At 37.3% G+C, this 20,078-nt stretch overlaps 1 protein-coding gene across 4 annotated transcripts in view; it reads right to left on the bottom strand.

The window, feature by feature from the left end:
* EHBP1 (EH domain binding protein 1) overlaps positions 1 to 20,078 on the bottom strand; it is a 285,605-nt gene that overhangs the window by 191,661 nt on the left and 73,866 nt on the right. The window lies entirely within an intron of this gene.

Genomic DNA, 20,078 nt, shown 5'->3' on the forward strand with positions numbered 1-20,078 from the left:
GATTTCATCCCCTGCCCTACCCTGACCATTCACTTTACTGGATAGCACATATAGCTATGCTTTGACTTGATCCAACTCAGATCATAATGAGCTAGGCATAATTACGAACAAAGTGATGCATCAGCTCAGCTATGCATTATTATGTCCATCCTGCTGCAGCCAGGTGGGAATGAGGAATCGTATGCTGCTGCTCTGGGTACTCTTGTCACTTTCTTCCTTCCTTCCATTCTTTTGCAAAATGCCATTTCACCTTAATACTAGATTAAAGCTAGCTGGTGGGAGGACAGCTACGGTTCAGATATGACACATGTCTCCTCAGGGAGACTATAGAACGTTGCCTCTTGACACCTCCCATTATTCATATCTCCAAAATAAACAAAACAATTACTTGCCCAGGCACTCCCAACCTTCCTAGCTGCCAAGGAACCCTCAAACATGTCAGGATGTCAGGCTTGCATCTGCTGTAGAGCCACCAAGCCCACACAGATGGGTGCTTCACAAGATGGAAAGAACACGTTGTGACCAACAAAACTGTAACTATGATATTGACTGAATGCAATCATCCTCCAAACCCTTCAGGCCTATGCAGGCTCATTACTTTAGAAGCCAAACTGATTAGAACTTGTGCAATTATTCAGCATAAGATCTTCATGAAATTGTAGATGATCCTAGGAAATGCAGAATGTCAATTTTAGCCTCAGCTTCTACTGGCTGCTTATTGCTGAGATGGAGTGGTGAGAGAAAGAGATGACTTTTTTTTGTATAGAAAAAGCCAAAGTTAGTTGTAGAAACTTCCTGTGAAATGAATGAGAGGAGAGACCGGAGCAACTAGTATGTAGCTATTATCCTTGCCTAAGGCTACTCTCCTTAACAGAAAATAATAATTAAAAAATCCTTGCACAAAGAGTACTTCACAAATTACCAAGCCAACCTTTTCACCTCATAATTCATAATTCCTCAAATACAACCCCACACCCTGTTCATAAAATTATATTCTACAAGGAAACTAACAAAGGCTTTAATTATTATGTTGTGTGCATCTAAAGTACTTTGATGAGAAGATCTTTGAAAGTTAAAGAAATGTTACATAGCTGTACTGCACCAAGATGATATCGAGGATAGCAGATTCAGTGGATTTCTGCGTGCGGAAAGAGTAGCAAACTGAATCTCACATTAAGGATCTTACATTTTACAGCACTCCTATCACTGTATGTTCAGCTCTCATCTTTACTAGTCAGCTTGCCTAATGATAACAATTAAGGATATGGCAACACATCTAATGCCGTGGTCTCCAATCTTTCCAGCTTTGAGGACCGGTGGTGGGAGGAGAGGGGATGGTTCTGTGTGTGCGCAGCTCCATTTGTGCAAGCAGCAGGTACTCACGCCTGCTGCTCACACAAATGGAGCTATGTGCACATGCTTGCTCACTGCGTACGCAAGTGGAGATGCATGTACGCATTCGGCCGCCACTTCCGCAGCCCGGTTTTGAACAGGCTACGGCCTGGTAGCTGGCTGCGGCCTGGGGATTGGGGATCCCTGATCTAATGAATAAAATATGTTGCACTGCAGTCTTCTTTAACATTTTAGTTAGCCTGACAGTTTAAGATCTACATTATATATGCATATGTGTATTACTATGGATAAACAATCTGATATACAGATATAATTGGGGCATAGATAAATATATGCTAAGAACTACATTTAGGTGATTCTTAGCGTGTAGTGAGATTTCTAGTATGTACAAAGATAGCTGCAATTAAAAGTAATAGATATATTGGAATAAATGAATAAACGGAACAAATAAGAAACAACCAGAATTTGTAGGTTCCTACTAGATAATGTATATTTTAAAACATGAAATGAAAACATGAAAAAAAAACATTACTTTCTGTCTAAGATGCTTTCCATACAATAACTAACCAATCACAGAGTAGTTGATTAATACCAGCTCTCAAAGACTGGAACAGAATAATCATGGTATGTAACAAAACACAATGACTAAAAAGCCCCAAATCAATGCTGCAACTGATTTCCGCTTAAGTCCTCAAGCTGGCATATTCTCTCTTCGTCTCTAGTTTATACATGTCTTGGACTAAATAAATGAGCATTTATTATTCTTGGTTCATCATGTCACCAGTGAAACTAATAGCAAATCAATCGTAGAAAAATGCCTAAAGAAAAAGATTCAAGTTTTGGAATCCTCAAACTTAGTAAAAATAAGTTCCAAACTGATTCTAGCTACCTAAGACTTAACTGTTTTCAATGCAACTAGCATGTTAAGAAATTGTCATTCTCTAGCTCACATAACTGGAAATTCATGCTCTTGTCCTCAAATTGGCTCAGGCAGACCATCTGCAGCATTTTAATGAGTTACCACAATAGGCATAGCTCAAAACTAGACATACAGATCTCTAATAATAATGCCCTGGATGTAGTAATTGTAACACAATGTTAATCCAGATCTAACTGAAATATAATCAGGCTTACGCAGCAATTAGATTAATTTTTATAAAATTAAATGCATATACAGAAACTAACAAACTCAACAATCTGTTTCAGAAGATTGCAAGCTATTCTAGTTCAGGAAAAAATTATCTAGTGTCTACCTCCTTGCTATGAAACCTTAACAGAGCTCTATAAGTGTCTGTCACAGCTGATTTATTGGGGCTGGTTTGTGTTGCTGGAAGACAATTTACAATAAAAACAGGTAAGGTGTCTTGGCATGTACAATATGTCAATCAAATAAACACACAATAATAAACAAATCTGCAGTCCAAAAGGCCCATATATGTGCTAGAGAACGAATGCTGGATTAGTGTGTTTACAGTCGCTCAGTAAATACAGAAACTGTGGGAGAGTGCACAACATCCCATTTTATTTATTATTTATTCTCAGATTGTGATGGGGTGCAGTTCACCTTAAAATGACCCTGAGTAGGCTACACCATTCCAAATTAACAAAATGCAATTCAATAGTTACTAAAATCATAGCAACAGATTTTAAAACTGTAAATAACAGCACTAAAACACCAGAGCATGAAAATTACGTGACATTCAGCACCAAGAAAACCTTTCGGGAGGAGGAATTTCAAAGCCAGAATCTGTTGGTACAGGTAAACAACCCTCTCCTCAGCAGCCAATAAGGAAACCATTTTCAGAAAAACCACCTGCAATTAACTGATAAAATTGGGGCAATTTTTTTTACAATTAACTTCAAAATACAGTTGAATTGTTTCCCCTATTTCTAAAACATAGAATTGTAAGGTCCATGATTATTGTTTTTGGTGCAGTAAGTTGAAGAATGTCATTACATTTTCTTACCACTCAAATCAAAAGTTTGATCATGGGGAAAATATAATTTTCTACCTATTCTATTTTAACCAAATGTTGTGTAAATGTTTAAGCATCTATTAATTAGCACCTGAAGCATGCTTTGAAGTGAAAAAAACATTCAATTAATGTATTTTATCACCTTACTTTATGTGACTTTTATTTCTTTTTACCGACTTAGCAATTGGGAGCATTTCTCCTTCTGACTTTAAAGATTAATGCTCTAAAATACAAACATATTCTTGCTCTGTAGCCCAGTTTGCTATGTATATAAAAATAGAGACATGTTTTTAAATTTTCTGTCTGGCTCTGAAGTATGCATGATATTTATTCGTCTACCCAGGCCATACATAACACAGCTTAAAAATAATGTTTACTGTTCTTGTATAAAATATTATTATGACTACCATTGTTAAATAAATGTAGGCAGGTGGCAACATTTGGCTGACATTGTCTGGACAAAGAAGTTAAGCAAGATCAGATTTGGTTATTACTTGAATAGGGGACCTCAGGGAAATATCAGGGGTGTAGTCTCTAAGAGGTTTACCAACGTTTTGAAGAGGAGAAACCACTTCCTTATTATTGACTGAAAGAACAGAATTATGGAAGCAGTGGGATTCCCTGTGACAACTATGAGAGCAAAAGTTGGACTTTGAAGGAGCACTATAAGAAAAATATTGACATTTTTGAATGTAAGTGTTGGAGAAGGCTCCTGAGAATACCATGGACAGCCAAGAAAACCAACAAATGGATCATCCATCAAATAAAAAAAAAAAGAGCCTTTCCTTAAGGCACAAATGACCAGGCTCAAATTATACTATTTCAGATTTTGAGAAGTCTGGAGAAGGCTCCAATGCTTGTAAAGGTGGAAAAAACCAAGAATAAATTGACCAGTATCAAGATGGATGGACTCAAGATACAGTGACCAGGGTGCGCTTTTAGAAGGCCTGACAGACCAGACTAGGGTCAGATCATTATGGAGAAAATCTGTGGATGCTAAGAGTTTACAATGACTTCATGGCAGTAGTGAAATCCAAATTTTTTTACTACCGGTTCTGTGGGCGTGGCTTGGTGGGCATGGCAGGGGAAGGATACTGCAAAATTTCCATTCCCACCCTACTCCAGGGGAAGGATACTGCAAAATCTTCAATCCCACCCCACTCTGGGATCAGCCAGAGGCGGTATTTGCCAGTTCTCCAAACTACTCAAAATTTCCGCTGCCAGTTCTCCAGAACATGTCAGAACCTGCTGGATTTCACTCCTGCTTCACGGCACAGAATCATAAATTATTGTTTAGAAGACTATACCCAAATGGTCCATGAGGTCATATTTGTCCCAGAGGAAACTTTATTTAAGTATTGCTTTCAATTATTATAAATCACATTGAAGCTATAATATAAAATACACAGAAAAAACCAAAACAGTCTAAAATAAGAATTTCTATTTAAAACATAAGGGGTGGGGGGTGGGGAGGAAAGCAATCATATGAAGAAATAACATTCATTCAGGGAAAATCTGGGTTCCAAGTATCTAAAAGTAAAGGTAAAGGTACCCCTTGCACATATCTGCTAGTCGCTACTGACTCTAGGGAGCAGTGCTCATCTCCGTTTCAAATCCGAAGAGCCAGCGCTGTCCAAAGACGTCTCCATGTGGCTGGCATGACTAAATGCCAAAGGTGCACGGAACGCTGATACCTTCCCACCAAAGGTGGTCCCTATTTTTTCTACTTGCATTTTTTATGTGCTTTCAAACTGCTAGGTTGACAGAAGCTGGGACAAATAATGGGAGCTCACCCCGTTACGCGATACTAGGGATTTGAACCACTGAACTGCCAACCTTTCGGTCAACATCTCAGCATCTTAGCCACTGAGCCACCACGTCCTAAGTATCTTAAGTATCTACTGATACTTAAAAGATGTATTGATGGGTGCCTTAAATTTCAGGGAGACAATCACTTAAGAATGTTTGGCCCACTAACCAGGCACTCTGCTTTTTATATCCTGTTTATCACAAAACCTTACTGCAACTCTCAAAATAGACAGGAGGACTTCCTTGACAATCTTAAGGGATCAATATGCTCTATAATGGCAAGCAATCTTACTCCAAAGTTGTGGAAAACCTTATCTGTCAAAACTAACATCTCAAATTTGACTCAGCAGTTGGCAGTCACTGCCGTGGCTTCATTAATAATATATTTGAGCTTAGTTTCCCCATTCAGCAATTTGCCAGCTATTTTATATACCAGTTGCAACTTTTAGACCAAGTGCAGGGATAGATCCATATAGTGTGTGCTACAGCAGCCTAAATCTGAGGACCCCAGTGCATGCATAGTATACTGTAGGTAGAATATCTTTGTCCAGGAAAGGATACATTTTGTATATCAGCAGAAAATAGTAATGAATAAGTCCAGTTATACTGGATATTGGCATACTTCCAAATATTTTGAAATCTGCTATGCAGAAATTAAAAATTCCAGTCCTAATTTTTTATTTTGCTTCTGAAATCACTGGGAACTCCATTACCTGATTCCAGCAGACACTAGAAATTTTACCCACAATACACAGGATGAAATCAAAATAGACACCTATTTAGAATGTTAATGTAAGAACTTACTTCTGGCTGACTTATCTATAAAAGAGAGCTTTCAACCATTTCATTATGGATGCTAACTTACCAACGTAAAACCCAGACAGCAAAAAAAACCCTATAGCATGAAAGAGAAATCTGAATTTGATATTTTTAAAATCATATATTAAGGAAAACATACTTCCGTTTATTCCTTGCTATAATTTGAAGAAGCCCTGATATTAATTCTATAAACAAGTATTTAATATTGCAGGATATTTACCATATATTTAAAACAGTACACATACATTCTGTGAATTTTATGAGCTACCAAACATATCTAAAATCCATCATCTAATATCTAAAAATATTTTGTAAAAAAACATCTAAAAGTTAATGCCCACCAAATGTTTCTATAAGAATCAATAGCTTCTTTCAAAAATAAAGCCTTTATAAATAACTATCTTTTCTGAATCCCCAGATCTGGGAGTCTGTCTTGCAACTGCAGATCTATTTGCCTCTTGTCTCCCCTCCTCCCAATCATCAGCATTCATCAAGTATTTAGCAGTGATCAGATAAACAACTGCTAGGTGCTAATTAGTCCTGTCAGAATTAAAAGCTGATAGGAAAACCCCTTCCCAGTTAAGCAAAAGCTTGGTTATCTGGCATGTATTGTTGCTCTTGAACAATCCCTTCAAATGTCTAGAGTTCCACTGAGTTTTAGATGTCAGAGTGAAAAGAAAGTTTATATTAATGGCAAAGTTAAACTATTTGCTTCAATAAATCTCATCACACTGTGAGGATTAGAAAACTTGCTCAGAAATAAGTCCCACTGAAACAAAAAAACCGTATGTCAATATATTTGGTATTATTTATTTAGTTAGTTAGTTTATTTGCTAAACTTCTAGGCTGCCCATCTCACCTTGCAGTCAATCCATAAAATACAATATAAAACGTTTAAAACAATAAAAACCAAAAAATGTGAAATTTAGTATTGAAATGTAAATCAGATACATATATTTTAGCAGAACCTACTTTTCTTCTCTTGCAGTTGAAATTAATTGGCTTCAGGCCCAATCTAAACATCACATAGGATATTACAGGTATTTGCTTGTCTACCCCACACAAAGCAAGACAAGAAGCAAATTTGAGAAAAAGTAGTAACAGAAAAAATGGAGCTTGATTTTAAATAAAAATGGAAATATGGATAGATTATAGAACTGCCATGTCACATATAATTTGTCTATTAAGATTCATGACATAATTCATACATATAATATGCACAGTATATCTGAGCATATATAATTTTGCCTAGCAAACATTTGAGATTATTTTAAATATTTACAAAACATTCAAATAATGTAAAAATTGGATATGCACTTATGCTGGTAAGCAGCACTAGAGCTACCTATAACAAATATAGAAAAATACTCAATAAGAATTCTTTGAGTAATACTAGTTCTTGATGGTTTTCGGGCATGCAGTCAAAACATTTATTCTGCTTAGCTATTAACAGTTTTAAAATTCTGAGATGGAAGGTTTTACTTCTGCATTCTGTTTTTTAAACCTTTCATTTAAATTACATTTATTAACTCTGTTTTAGTGATTTTGCTATATTATAAATTGCCTTAAGGCCACTCACTAGGAATGTCGAAGTCAGTCTAGAAAAGTAAAATCTAGCCTAATGTTCTATATCTATTTCTACCCAAAAAAATAAAGAAATCTCACAATGATTTATAAAGAGCTGAAATACAAGAACATACTCCTAAGATCTTATGAAGTTTTTGTTTCTGTTTACAGCCGTGGATAACATTGTGAACAATATTGTTCAGTTTGAAGTGAAATTGTTTTCTCCAAGTAATGCATTCTTACTTTAAAAATTAGAGATGAACAGAACCAAAAGAATAATGCACTTAGAAGTTTTGAGGAGAAATTTTTGAAAACCCCACAACGTCTGGTTAGAAGGCAGCCTCAGCATCAGGAAAAGCAAGGAAAAAAATTCCCCAAGTTTAAGGAGCTGTTATTAAATGTTAAATAGCAAACTATTTTATATTAAAATTGGCTAGCTCTGAACATCACCCATGCAAGGAGTATTTTTCGACACACTGCCATTTTGATGATAAATTGCAATCTACAGTTCAAAATAATTCTACCCAGGGATTAACATTTCAGAGGCTGAGCCAGAGATTATGTGTGTGGATCTCGGATTTCATCATCTCCCTTTGGCACAATATCTTATTCTCTCCCCCCCCCCCGCCCTTTTTTTTTTTTCATCTATTCTCTCATGAAGGGTCAGGAAAGCTTAGCCTTGCTGTTCCATTCATTTCATCTCTACATTAACCAGATACCTTTAGTTCTTACATGTTATTCCATTACAGCTACTACAGCCACACCACAGGTTTTTTTTCCTCCTTCCTAATGAGTTACGTCCTAAATCAAAGGGTGCCATCAAGTGGTTAAAGAGTACCAAGCAGCCTCATGTTTGGAAAGATGGTTTGTTAAGTCCCATTAACTTCCTCCAGAATTCAGGAGTTATTAGGAAATTCCAGGAAGTCAAAACAACCTTAGTTTTATTTCATCCTTTGTTCTTTTCAGTTGATGTGAAAGGGTACATATGGCCTCAAGTAAATCCCTAGATCACTCCCACTACTGATAGGAACACATATGATGTCATGACCACATCAGAAAATAATTATTAAAGTAGACAAGTCAGCTCATTTCTCCTCTACTATTCACTTTCTTCCTCTTTATTAAAAAAAAAAAAGATTGTGAGCAAATGTTGGCAATATCACTTATGCATATTTTCAGTTGGAAATAGGAAGCAAAAAAGAATGGTGATATTATCCTGTGCAGCAAGTAGATTAGGAACTACCAATATATCTTTTTATGATTTATAATAACTCACATTTCACTTTTGTTGGCTTCATACCGTATTATAATGAAGGTAAAAGGGATTATAATCAAGGTAAAAAAATCGCATCCAAACTGAATTCAACTTCATGGACATAGTCTTGGCAGCAATGCAGATATGATTTGTATTTATTCTTCTATTGATTCTTCTGATTTAATTTTTTTCCACCCGACTTGCTTTAACATTCTATTATTCCCTGGAAGTCTCCTATCCATATACTAAACAGTCCCACCTTGCCTACCTGCTCAGCCCAAACAAATTGATCAGGGTACGTCTCCCGTGGAGATAAGTTTTTCCCCCCTTTCTCCACTCAAATATATTGCTAAAATGAGAAACACTTTGGAGAACCAGTAAATAAAGAAACTATCTACCTATGGAAGGATTATAATCATATCTTAGCTCTGATGCTTATCAGATGCTCAAAGGATTATATTATTTCATTAATGCTACATATAAATATGAAATTCTGAGAAACTCCAGCAAATGCAGTAGAACTGGTAACAAAAGGGAAATCTCTGAATTAAAAAAAAAAATCCTGCAAGCTGGAAATGGCATTCCTTTGGCACTGTATGCCAGCCTTGCAAGGTAAGCCAGGTCAGGAAAGAATACCCTTCTTACCTGGAGAGCTACTATTATAGGCTATAACAACAGAATGTTAAAATCCTTTGCCTTTATTATATCATACAGAATTGAAGTGGGGTTAGTTCGATCCACTGTTCTCACATTTTCATGCTTCTCAGGGCTGAGTCATTTACTGTGTTTCTTACACATTAATGGTTCTTCTATTCATGGTCAGTTCAATAATAACCATCTTATATAATTTCCAGTAGAAAATCACTGGCTATAATTTATGTAAAGCTAGTGAAATTATCAATACCATTATCAGTTCAGGTATTTTAAAACTCAGGCAAGGCTTATTATTGAGCAATATATAATGGCTATTGTAAATAAATATTACAATTCACTATTTTCCCTTCATCACTAGTTGCTCCAATACTAATAATACTAGCTGTTTATGAATGGGGGTAGGGGGGAAGTGGGGGGAGAGGGAGTAGGGATTCTAAGTCCTTTCAAAATTTTAATATTTAGTTTGTAGTAAAAGCAGTTTCTTTATTGTTGTAGTTCTGGCTTAGAATGGCTTATTGTGTGAATGCAGCCAATTTAATTTTTTTTCCAGAAACTATAACAAAACAAAACATGGTTTACTATGTTGGTATCCAGAGTGATTCTACCCATAGGCCAAAGGGGCAGAAAGTGAGGAAATAAGGAACAAGAGGAAATGTAGGTTTGCTCGCAGCTTTGTTCCTGATCTCACTGCTGTAGAATTATGTCTATAAAAGAGATAGCATAAATTAGCTTGAATATCTAACCACCTATTCCAGAAAAATAATTGGAATACAGTATTACTGAAAAGGATCAAGAATAAGCCTTCCTAAAGAAAAGTTGACTTGGCTTTTGCAAATCCTCTCTCACTACTCTTTAAGCCATTGCTTCAGTTAAGCACAGTTTGTTGCTGAAGGCATGAATTACCTTGCCAAGAATAAGGGAGTGGGTGGGGTTTCATCTCCCTCTCCTGCTTATTCTGGTATGGTCCCCAGAACACCTTCACAGCACCCTATAAAACTGGATGTCTCCACAGGGTCAGCCTGTTTCAGTGGTGGGATTCAAGTAATTTAACAACCAGTTCTCTGCCGTAATGATTTCTTCCAACAACCAGTTTGCCAAACGGCTCAGAAAGTTAACAACCGGTTCTCCCGAAGTGGTGCAAACTGGCTGAATCCCACCACTGGCCTGTTTCCCAGAAGGCTGCAGCATGAGTATGGCCTCTGTAACAATCAGAAAAATGTTGTAGAACAAGGCAAATCAACTCTCCTCCTTCAGACCTGGTTGGTTTGCTCTAAAAAACTGTTTAGACTTTTACTATTGTCAGAAAGCTTGGGCACACACACACAAAAATCAGCCAACCTATAAAAATCAGCAAGAGATTATCACTGTCACTTGGGCACTGCTATATAGATTCTATCCCATCAACGTCTTGCCATCAGAGTGGAAGTCTAAATTTCCATTCACAGGCTGAAACCACTTCTTCTCCAGTTTTGTGTCCTGCTTTGAAACAATAAAGCCATACTGTTTGGAATACTGTACCCAACAACGTGGATGTGCAATTGTTGCATTTTCTTCCAATATGCATTCATCGCATTCACCCTGCCATTTATTCTTCTTAACTCATTATCTTGAATCTAATGTATGTTATTTATTCACTGCCTCAATCCGAAATGAACCTTAGGAGATGATGATGATGATAGTCATTCTGACACAAACGCCTCTGCACATTAATTTAGTTATAGCTGGGTTAGGCACCCATAACCATAGGCTATATTGTCATTTAGTATCCTGAAATCACTTAGCCATGACTTAGAAGACAACATTAGTTTTTCCCAAAGCAAATATGCATGCTTCTCTCCTAAAGCAGATCAAAATCCTTGTTCTGACAACAGTTATGGTACAATCCAAGAGAAACTCATCATGAACTTGGTACATTTCAAAACCAGCTTCCAATAACTTCCAAAGTGAAACAAGGGAGGAAAATTCAAAATTCAGGGCAATCTGAATAAAATTCCCTTTGCTGAAAAATGTCTCAACCCATTAAGACCTGGAAAAATTCCCCAAAAGATAGCTCTGCATTTTAATGAGATTATCCCTATTCCATGCCCTCCCCAAAAGAAGCAACACACATGTAAATTAGCAGAAAGAAGGTGAAAGTCCACTACAATTCTCTCCAAATTGTTTCAGAGTCTACAGTGATCGTTCTGAGAATTAATGCAAACACAAACACAATCAAGGTAAAAGTCTCCTTTAAAAGAAGCAACACACATGTAAATTAGCAGAAAGAAGGTGAAAGTCCACTACAATTCTCTCCAAATTGTTTCAGAGTCAACAGTGATCGTTCTGAGAATTAATGCAAACACAAACACAATCAAGGTAAAAGTCTCCTTCAACTGAAGCTTCACTCCTGGTGACTTCCTAGAGACATCCAGTTTGTTTTCTTCACAGACATATCTAGAACAAAAACAGCTTTATTATTCATTTTTCCGGGATAATTTTCTCACTTTTTAGTTGAGTTGTGATATCTCCAGTTGATATTTTGATATTTCATGGAAGTCTTCCATTCAAACAGGAACTGATCTTGACTCTGTTGAGCTTCTGAGCCCAGACACTGTCAATCTACGTGCTCCATTTCTGATATATTTGATAAAGTGTTTGTGTCCAGTTTGATTTGGCAGCCATTGATTAGATTTATTGCTATTTATACTATATAATTGAACAATGTCAAGTTGAAGTATTTAAGGGTACTGTCCCTAAAGAGATTTTGGTAATGGATGTTCTTCTGTATCTTAAGGCTTCTTTGAAATCATCCAATGAAGAAAAAAAATGAAGGAAGTACAGTGACAGAAAAGTATAGCAGAGGAAAAAAATGAACAAAAATGTCATGTGCAACTGAAATACAAATATAAGCAAGGGGAAAGACAGTTTGATAGCAAAAAGGCAGATACAATTGAAATGGGCAGCACCAAAGGAAATTAAAAAGGATGATTTGATAAAAACAATACATGCTTCTACTTCAGCAATCAAGGAATTTCCCAGTATCATGCATGGTATGAAATTGTTTCCCTCTTCCCTCCTATACAAAGGAGTAAGTAAACTTTGGGCCGTAAATGTACAATACTCAGTGAGAGCTTTATTTTCATTTTACAAGTGTTTAATAAAAGAGCTTTACTTTGGTTTGTATACTCAAAATCAAAATGCTTGTAAGAGAAGCTTTACTATTATGAAACATGTATTAAACAGCTTTGCAAAAATGTATTTTGTGGGATTGATGGAATAAACAGTAAAGACACCCTGAAGTTGAATTTGACAGCACTGACTGCATTAAGGCAGTTTTCTTGGCAGTATTAGGGAAGGAGCTTACAGTTATCTCCTACTTTAAACAACAAGCATGGGATTGGATTTGACAGCCTAAACAGCTTCTTCCACTGATATGATTTCTGTGATTAATGACCTTTAGGATAACATCAGGAATCATCTGTATCTTTGTGTTTCAAGTTTTTGCTGTCTTTGCTTTGTGATTTATATGACTGGCTGCACAAGTTCTTTGCAAAAATATCCCCCTCCCTAAAAAAAATTTCAAGCTCAGTGCTGAACTCCCTGTCAGGTGACCAATGCTAAAGATTACTCAAGAGTATTTACCAAATGCCCAGTTTAATAATGTGATTAATAAGCAAATCCATCCCAATACAAGACCAGCACAAAAACTTTGGTTTAATTCAATGATTTATTATTTGGGTTTATTCAATGCACAACTGGGATTGCACTGTGAAGCAGTATATAAGTCGAAGTGCTACTGCTATTTAAAACAGCTTGGACTAGACACACACACCTCTGCAGTAGATCTTCTATACTGTAATTAGCAAGGTAAGAATGTAGCTTTCTAGTTTGGGGCAAAAAGTATTCTTAAGTGGGACATTTAAGAACTCACTAGATAACCTATGACCCATTGGCTGTTTCAGGAAGGAAAGAGGAGGGAAGGAAAGAAGGAAGGAGGGGAGGGGAGGGAGGAAAGAAGAGGAGAGAAGAAGGAGGGAGGGAGGGAGAAAGGAAAGAGGAAGGAAAGAAGAAATGGGAAGTGGGAATCTTTGTTTCTTAAGAGAGAAACGATCACATCCATTCCCTTCCTCACTCCTGCAAATACTTCAGAAACAAATTCAAACACTAATAGAACAACCTAGGTTTTTTTTTTCCTTTCTATTTTGGCCTTTTTTTTTAAAAAAAAGCCTCCTACAGAAATAAGTCACCCTCCTTCTGACAGTTCTGGAGCTTTGGTAGTTTTGCCCCTCTCTGCAAAGATAAATATAATCTCTGGAGAGTGAGTGTCAAATATACTAATAAGAGCGAGCTGATTATTTCAGACAATCACTGTTTTTAACCAATCATAAAGTTTTGAATTATGGGCCATTGTGAACCTGAAGCAATGGGCTTCAAGAAGCTGGCCATAAACAAACACCAAATAATGATCTATAAGGGTTTCTCAATTAAATCACAATTAAGACTAACTAGTTTAATAGTTAGATATGTGGTAAACTGATCACAGAAACAAAAGATTCTGATCCATTCTAGGGGAGAAGAGAAGCCATGAGCTCAGGTATAAGTCATCACTTTATCATTATGATAAAGAGCCCTGGTGGTACAGTGGTTAGAATGCAGTACCGCAGGCTACTTCTGCTGATCGCCGGTTGCCAGCAGTTCGGCACTTCAAGTCTCACCGACTCTGTAAACCACTTAGAGAGTGTTGTAAAGCGCTATGAAGCAGTATATAAGTCTAAATGCTATTGCTCTTATGCCAAAATAAGTCAGAAAAGAGACACTTCTGATTTAAATAAGAAGAAACAGATGTAAATTTAATCGTTCTTAAGTAGATGATGACAGATCAGCTGGGTTTCAATTTCCCTTAAAATTGTAAAGAAATAGACAAAAAATTTCTCATAAGGGAAAAACTTCAAAATGTGAAAGATTACTTTGAAAAATGTATTTACTTGTTAAGGATGCAGGGGACACACAAGTCCTTTTCCTCACATTGACTATACCATGGGCATCAACCAACAAAACATGTCCCACTTATTCAACCACATCCGAACAAAGTAATAACCATGATAAACAACAAGCTTTAAAAGCATCAAACTCAACAGTGGAAAAGACTTCTACCACTCAATGCAAGTGTGATGATGCTTATCAACACCAGCTCCAAAGATGCAGACCAGCTCTTAGTCTATGATAATATATACAGTAGAAAATTGGCATCAAAAGCAAGCATTTTACTTGTATCAGCTTTACTTCCCCATAAATATTTTAGTGCAGTTTGTAACACTTTTGATCCAAATGTTATGCAAAACACTACCTTGGAGGCAGTATCTTAAATGAAATCTTAAACCCTCTCATAAGGGAGCCACCATCTGTCAAATCCTCTCCCCCTCCCATTTAATGACTATGTATTGGCATTTTGTTTTCTTCCTTTTTTACAGGGTTTCGTACTGTCCCCTTTGCTGAAAATCAGACAGTATGTGGTTGCAACTACGCCTGGCCATTGTCCCCTCCCCTCCCCCGGCGCCTACGGTGAAATGAGATTTGACTAACATAATGCTATCCCAGCAAGCATCATTTTAAATACAAAAATGTGCTCACTATCAAAAGGAAACATCATATACGCATGCAAAAGAATATAGCAAATTGAACCATTCTTTTAAAAAAAGAACATACTTTTTTATTAAAAGGAGCATTAGACACCTCAGCTTACATCTGGAGTATGATTAGAACCCCACTGTAAAACAATTACCAGAACTCTGTTTTGATATTTGATGTTGGAAAGAGAAAAAGACCTCATGGAGATTCAAGTCCCTGGCATGTTCCGGTGAGTATATTTTACTGCTGATTTTCTATGAATAAACATATGCTAGGAATTGCTGAAATACGCTGCTGGTTTTAAACATTCCTAATGTAGTATTAGAGGTTTATTTCCAGAATTCTGTCTCCATTTAGCAGTTTCCTCTTTCCAGCTGGCAAAAACTATCATTGATATCAGCTCTGGTCAGCTATCTCACCCAATACACGCTCCTCTATGGAAAACAAGAGATTGGAAGGCAGCTAGCAGGAAGCAAGGCTGAAAAAATATCTAAGCAAATTGGGTCTAGCAATTTGGAAGACAGATTGTATTTTACCATGAAGAATCAGAAATAATTGCAGAAATTATGTGTCATCAAACTCATTTCAATATAGATGCTATGCTTGGGGATCAGGGAAGTGGAGCTATAAAATGAAGGATATTTCGCTGCCTTTTCAGCAGTCTTGCCTTTCATACAATTTTAAGGCTAGATGGGGCCTGGAAGGTCTTCTAGTTCAATCTCCTGTCCAGGAAAATCCTCAGACCATCCTAGATAAATGTTTGTCTAAAGTTTCTTTGAAAACCTCTAAGGATGGAGCACCCACAACTTCAGGAAGCAAGCTGTGTTCTATTCCTTAACAGTTTAAATCAGGGGTTGAAATCCAGCAGGTTCTGACAGGTTCTGGAGAACTGGTAGCAGAAATTTTGAATAGTTTGGAGAACCGGCAAATGACACCTCTGGCTGGCCCGAGAGTGGGGTGGGAATGGAGATTTTGCAATATCCTTCTCCCAGGAGTAGGGAGGGAATGGAGATTTTGCAATATCCTTCCCCTGGAGTAGGATGGGAGTGGAGATTTTGCAGTATCCTTCCCCTGCCATACCCGCCAAGCCATGCCCACAGAACCAGTAGTAAAAAAAATTGGATTTCACCACTGGTTTAAATGGCCAGAAAATTCCTCTTTATTCTGCATTTGAATTTCTCTCTGTAAAGCTTCCACCCACTAGTTCTTGCACTATGGGAAATAAATTCCTACTCTCCTCCTGTAATAGCCCTTCCAGCACTGGAAGACTATCATGTCTCCTCTTAGCTTTCTATTTCTTAGGCTAAACATACATAGTTCTTTTTCACCATTTTTCAAAGGATTTTACACCATCCTTGTTGCTCTCCTCTACACTCTCTCTAATTATTTAGCAACTTTCTTGTATGTTGACTGACCAACTTGAACACTGTATCCTAGATGTTATAGTCTTTCAGTGGTTCTGAGATTACATCTATCAACTTTTGAAAGTTATGTTAGAATATTATGGGATAGATGTCTCCAGGTTGGCATTCTTTGCATTTTCTGCCCATCCACAAAATTTAGGAAGAAAGAAAAGATATATGTGAAAGATCAAGTTCAGCCACTGAAACATCCAAAATAATACTTTTTGACATTCCCCTCCTAAAAAGTTCAAAAATCACACATCCACCAATCCAAAAAGATATGATGCAAGATTTGCTCTAATGACCTAAATTCTAAGATTTTGGAACTAGAATAAAATGCTAAACATTTATTGTACAGTAAGCAAATGTTATGTTCTTAAAAAGTATACACTTTTCTGATTTTCTACTAAATTTAAATTAGAACAAGAATGTGACAGCTGACAAAACAACATTTAATTCTGAGTTATATATAGAATAGGCTTAGGCAACGATTCACAGATCGCAGAATAACATACAAAAGAATATGACAGGAAAATTAGTTGGGAAGACATGTCTGAACTGTAAGTTCTGTACTCTAAATGTATTAAATGCAGGTATTTGATTCTGGGGAGAAGAGAAAACAAGCTTTTTAAAAAGTTAATGTCATGGGAGAAGAGATAAGTACAAAAATCAAAGAACTGGTACTTTTAACTATAAGTAAATTTCCATGGATTTCTTCTTTAAAGACATGCACATGATACAAAAAGAAAGCATTTATTATAAAATCCTTGCCATTACAGAGTAGTATGTAGCTACATGGCATCAGTCATTGTTTCAAATAACTTTGCTATATAACCAGTTTGTTTATATACAGTGAGCAACCAGGTTATTTCTTCCTACAGTTTTAAAACCATGTTAATTTTCCTCCAAACTAGTCTCCCTCAAAATATATTCAGCATATATGTTAAAATAGGTAGTCCTTGGTTAACAACCATAATTGGGATGGGAAAACATGATTTCATGTGACTGTGCCGACTTATAAGGGCAGTTCTAACAATTCCAATTGCAGTTGTTGGACAAATTCTACGTGGTTGTTAGATGCAAGGTTCTGGGATTGCCATTTGTGACTTTTTGCTGGCTTCCAATTGATCTTGCTTGTCAGAAGCTAGAAGTGAATGTTGCAAAGGGCCATTAATGTGACCATGGGATGCTGCAATGATTTCAATTGCAAGCCTGTTGCCAAGTGCCCAAATTGCAATCACACAATGTTGTGATGACCACAACTTTGCAGATTGGCTGCAAATCTCCTCATTCAGTGCCATAATTGTAACTTTGAATGGTCAAATGGTTGTTAACTGAGGACTATCTGTAAAGAGAAATTATACATCCTTGTCTCACTCCTTTCCTTTCCTTTCCTTTCCTTTCCTTTCCTTTCCTTTCCTTTCCTTTCCTTTCCTTTCCTTTCCTTTCCTTTCCTTTCCTTTCCTTTTTTCCTGCTACATCCTGTCTAGACAGTGGCTTCCTGAGCTGTGTACGCAAGGACAATGAGATGGATTGTGTGAAAAGTTTGAGATGAAACCTTTGCAACCAAATTGCTAAACTCGGAGCTCAGCCCAACAGCCCAACTATGAGATGTTCTGGGATGATATTATTCTAAAGACCTTCTGTAGTATGACTTTGTAGATATAATCAAAGGCTTTTCTATACTTTTTCTATATTCTAATACATCACTTTTTTAAAATCCAGATTGAATACCTGGTCTTTGGCTTGCCATATAAAGTGATAATCTAGCAAAGAGGTTCACAATTTCAAAAGCAATTCCTGATGTTTTCCTTGTAAAATAGTAGGTATAAGCTCGTGATCAAATACTGGACTCTATAGGTAGTCCTTGACTTACGACTACAATTGGGCCCAACATTTCTGTTGTTAAGGAAGACGTTTGTTAAGTGAGTTTTGCCTCATTTTACAACCTTTCTTATCACAGTTGTTAAGTGAACCGCTGCAGTTGATTTAAGTTAGTAACCCAGCTGTTAACTGAATCTGGCTTCCCCATTGACTTTGCTTGTCAGAAGGTCACAAAAGGTGATCATATGATGCTAGGACACAGCAACCATCATAAATATGAACCAGTTGCCAAGCATCTGAATTTTGATCAAGTGACCATGGGGATGGTGCAAAGGTAGCAATGGTGAAAAATGGTTATAACTCACATTTTTCAAGTGCCATTGTAACCTTAACAGTCACTAAATGAATTATTGTAAGTCAAGGACTACCTGTAGTTGATTTTGCTCTTTCACTTTAGATTGATTTGGAAACTTTACATCAGCACTTTATGATTTGTTCCACAGTCAGTCCCTGGCCACATCTCTTTCCACTCCACACACCAATCATACAGTCAACTTTTAAGATGCATGGACTGCAGTGTGCCCAGCATGCTGGCTAAGGCAAGGGTCCCTAACCTTTTGGACCTCAGGGACCACTAAATTCATAATTTTAAATCCCATGGACCACTAATATGATCTGCTTAATGACTGGCTGGGTGAGTATGGCTAGGTGGTCATGTGACTGGGTGGGCACTGACTTATACACTGCAAGCCACCCTGAGTCTTCGGAGAAGGGCGGGATATAAATGTAAAAAAACAAACAAACAAACAAAACAACTTGATGTCATCGAGGGGTGCCTCGTCGGCCTCTACTCACCCCTCTCCTCCCAGCCACTCCTTGCCTGCCTGCCCGGGCTCCTTAGGGCCCCAACAGGAAGCAGTTGTTGGAGTTAAGCAGCCACCACGAGAAAGAGTAGGCAAAACAGCTCAGTTCAAATTGGATTTGACCGAGAAGGAGGCTCAGCAGAAGCACCTCAATGAGGACTAGGAGCATAGGCTTTCCAAGCAGAGGGAAGACCTGCAGGAATGCAAGGCCAGGTACTGGCGCCTGGAGGCTCAGTGGGCTGAAATGGTCAGCCAGTTCTAGGCCATGATGCAGTTTCACTGGAACAAGGCCCTCCGGCTCTTCGCCACCAGCAGCACTTCCTTCCAGCCTTCACCCAAAGCCCTGCACCAGGAGGCTGAAGCAGACCCCAACTCACACAAAAAGACCCTGAAGTGGGAGACTCTCTGCAGCAACATAAGCATTCATGGCACGTATCCAGTCTAGGGGGTGTAGTTTGAGGACCCCGATTTAGTGCAATATAAAAAATGCAAATAATTTTGCATTTTGGGGACCACCAAAATTTTCTCGCAGACCTCCAGTGGTCCACGGACCACTAGTTGGCGACCGCTGGGCTAAGGAGTTCTGGGAATTGAAATCCAGATACTTTAAAGTTATCAAATTTGAAAAACACTATTCCAAACCATTTTTCCTAAACAATTATTTCTCTGGCCACTGTGTGGTGCTATCAACCTTAAGAAGGATTTCCCAACTTTTCTCAAACTTTATTTGAAAATAATGTTGGGTGAAGAGGGAATGCTTCTGCATTTTGTAGTGATGTTTTGCTTTAACTGCAAATGCATAAAATGATCTGATTGCAAGCCATATGTTTCAATCAAAATAAACCAAAATTGTTATCTTTTGCAGTTACCTATTATGTTTTAACTCCAGATGTTGCAAAAAAGACTTTGCAGTGATTCAGCATCTATGAAAAGCCAATTGACTAATAAA

Source organism: Ahaetulla prasina, chromosome 1 (genome assembly GCF_028640845.1).
Source record: "Ahaetulla prasina isolate Xishuangbanna chromosome 1, ASM2864084v1, whole genome shotgun sequence".
Taxonomy (NCBI): Eukaryota; Metazoa; Chordata; class Lepidosauria; order Squamata; family Colubridae; genus Ahaetulla; species Ahaetulla prasina.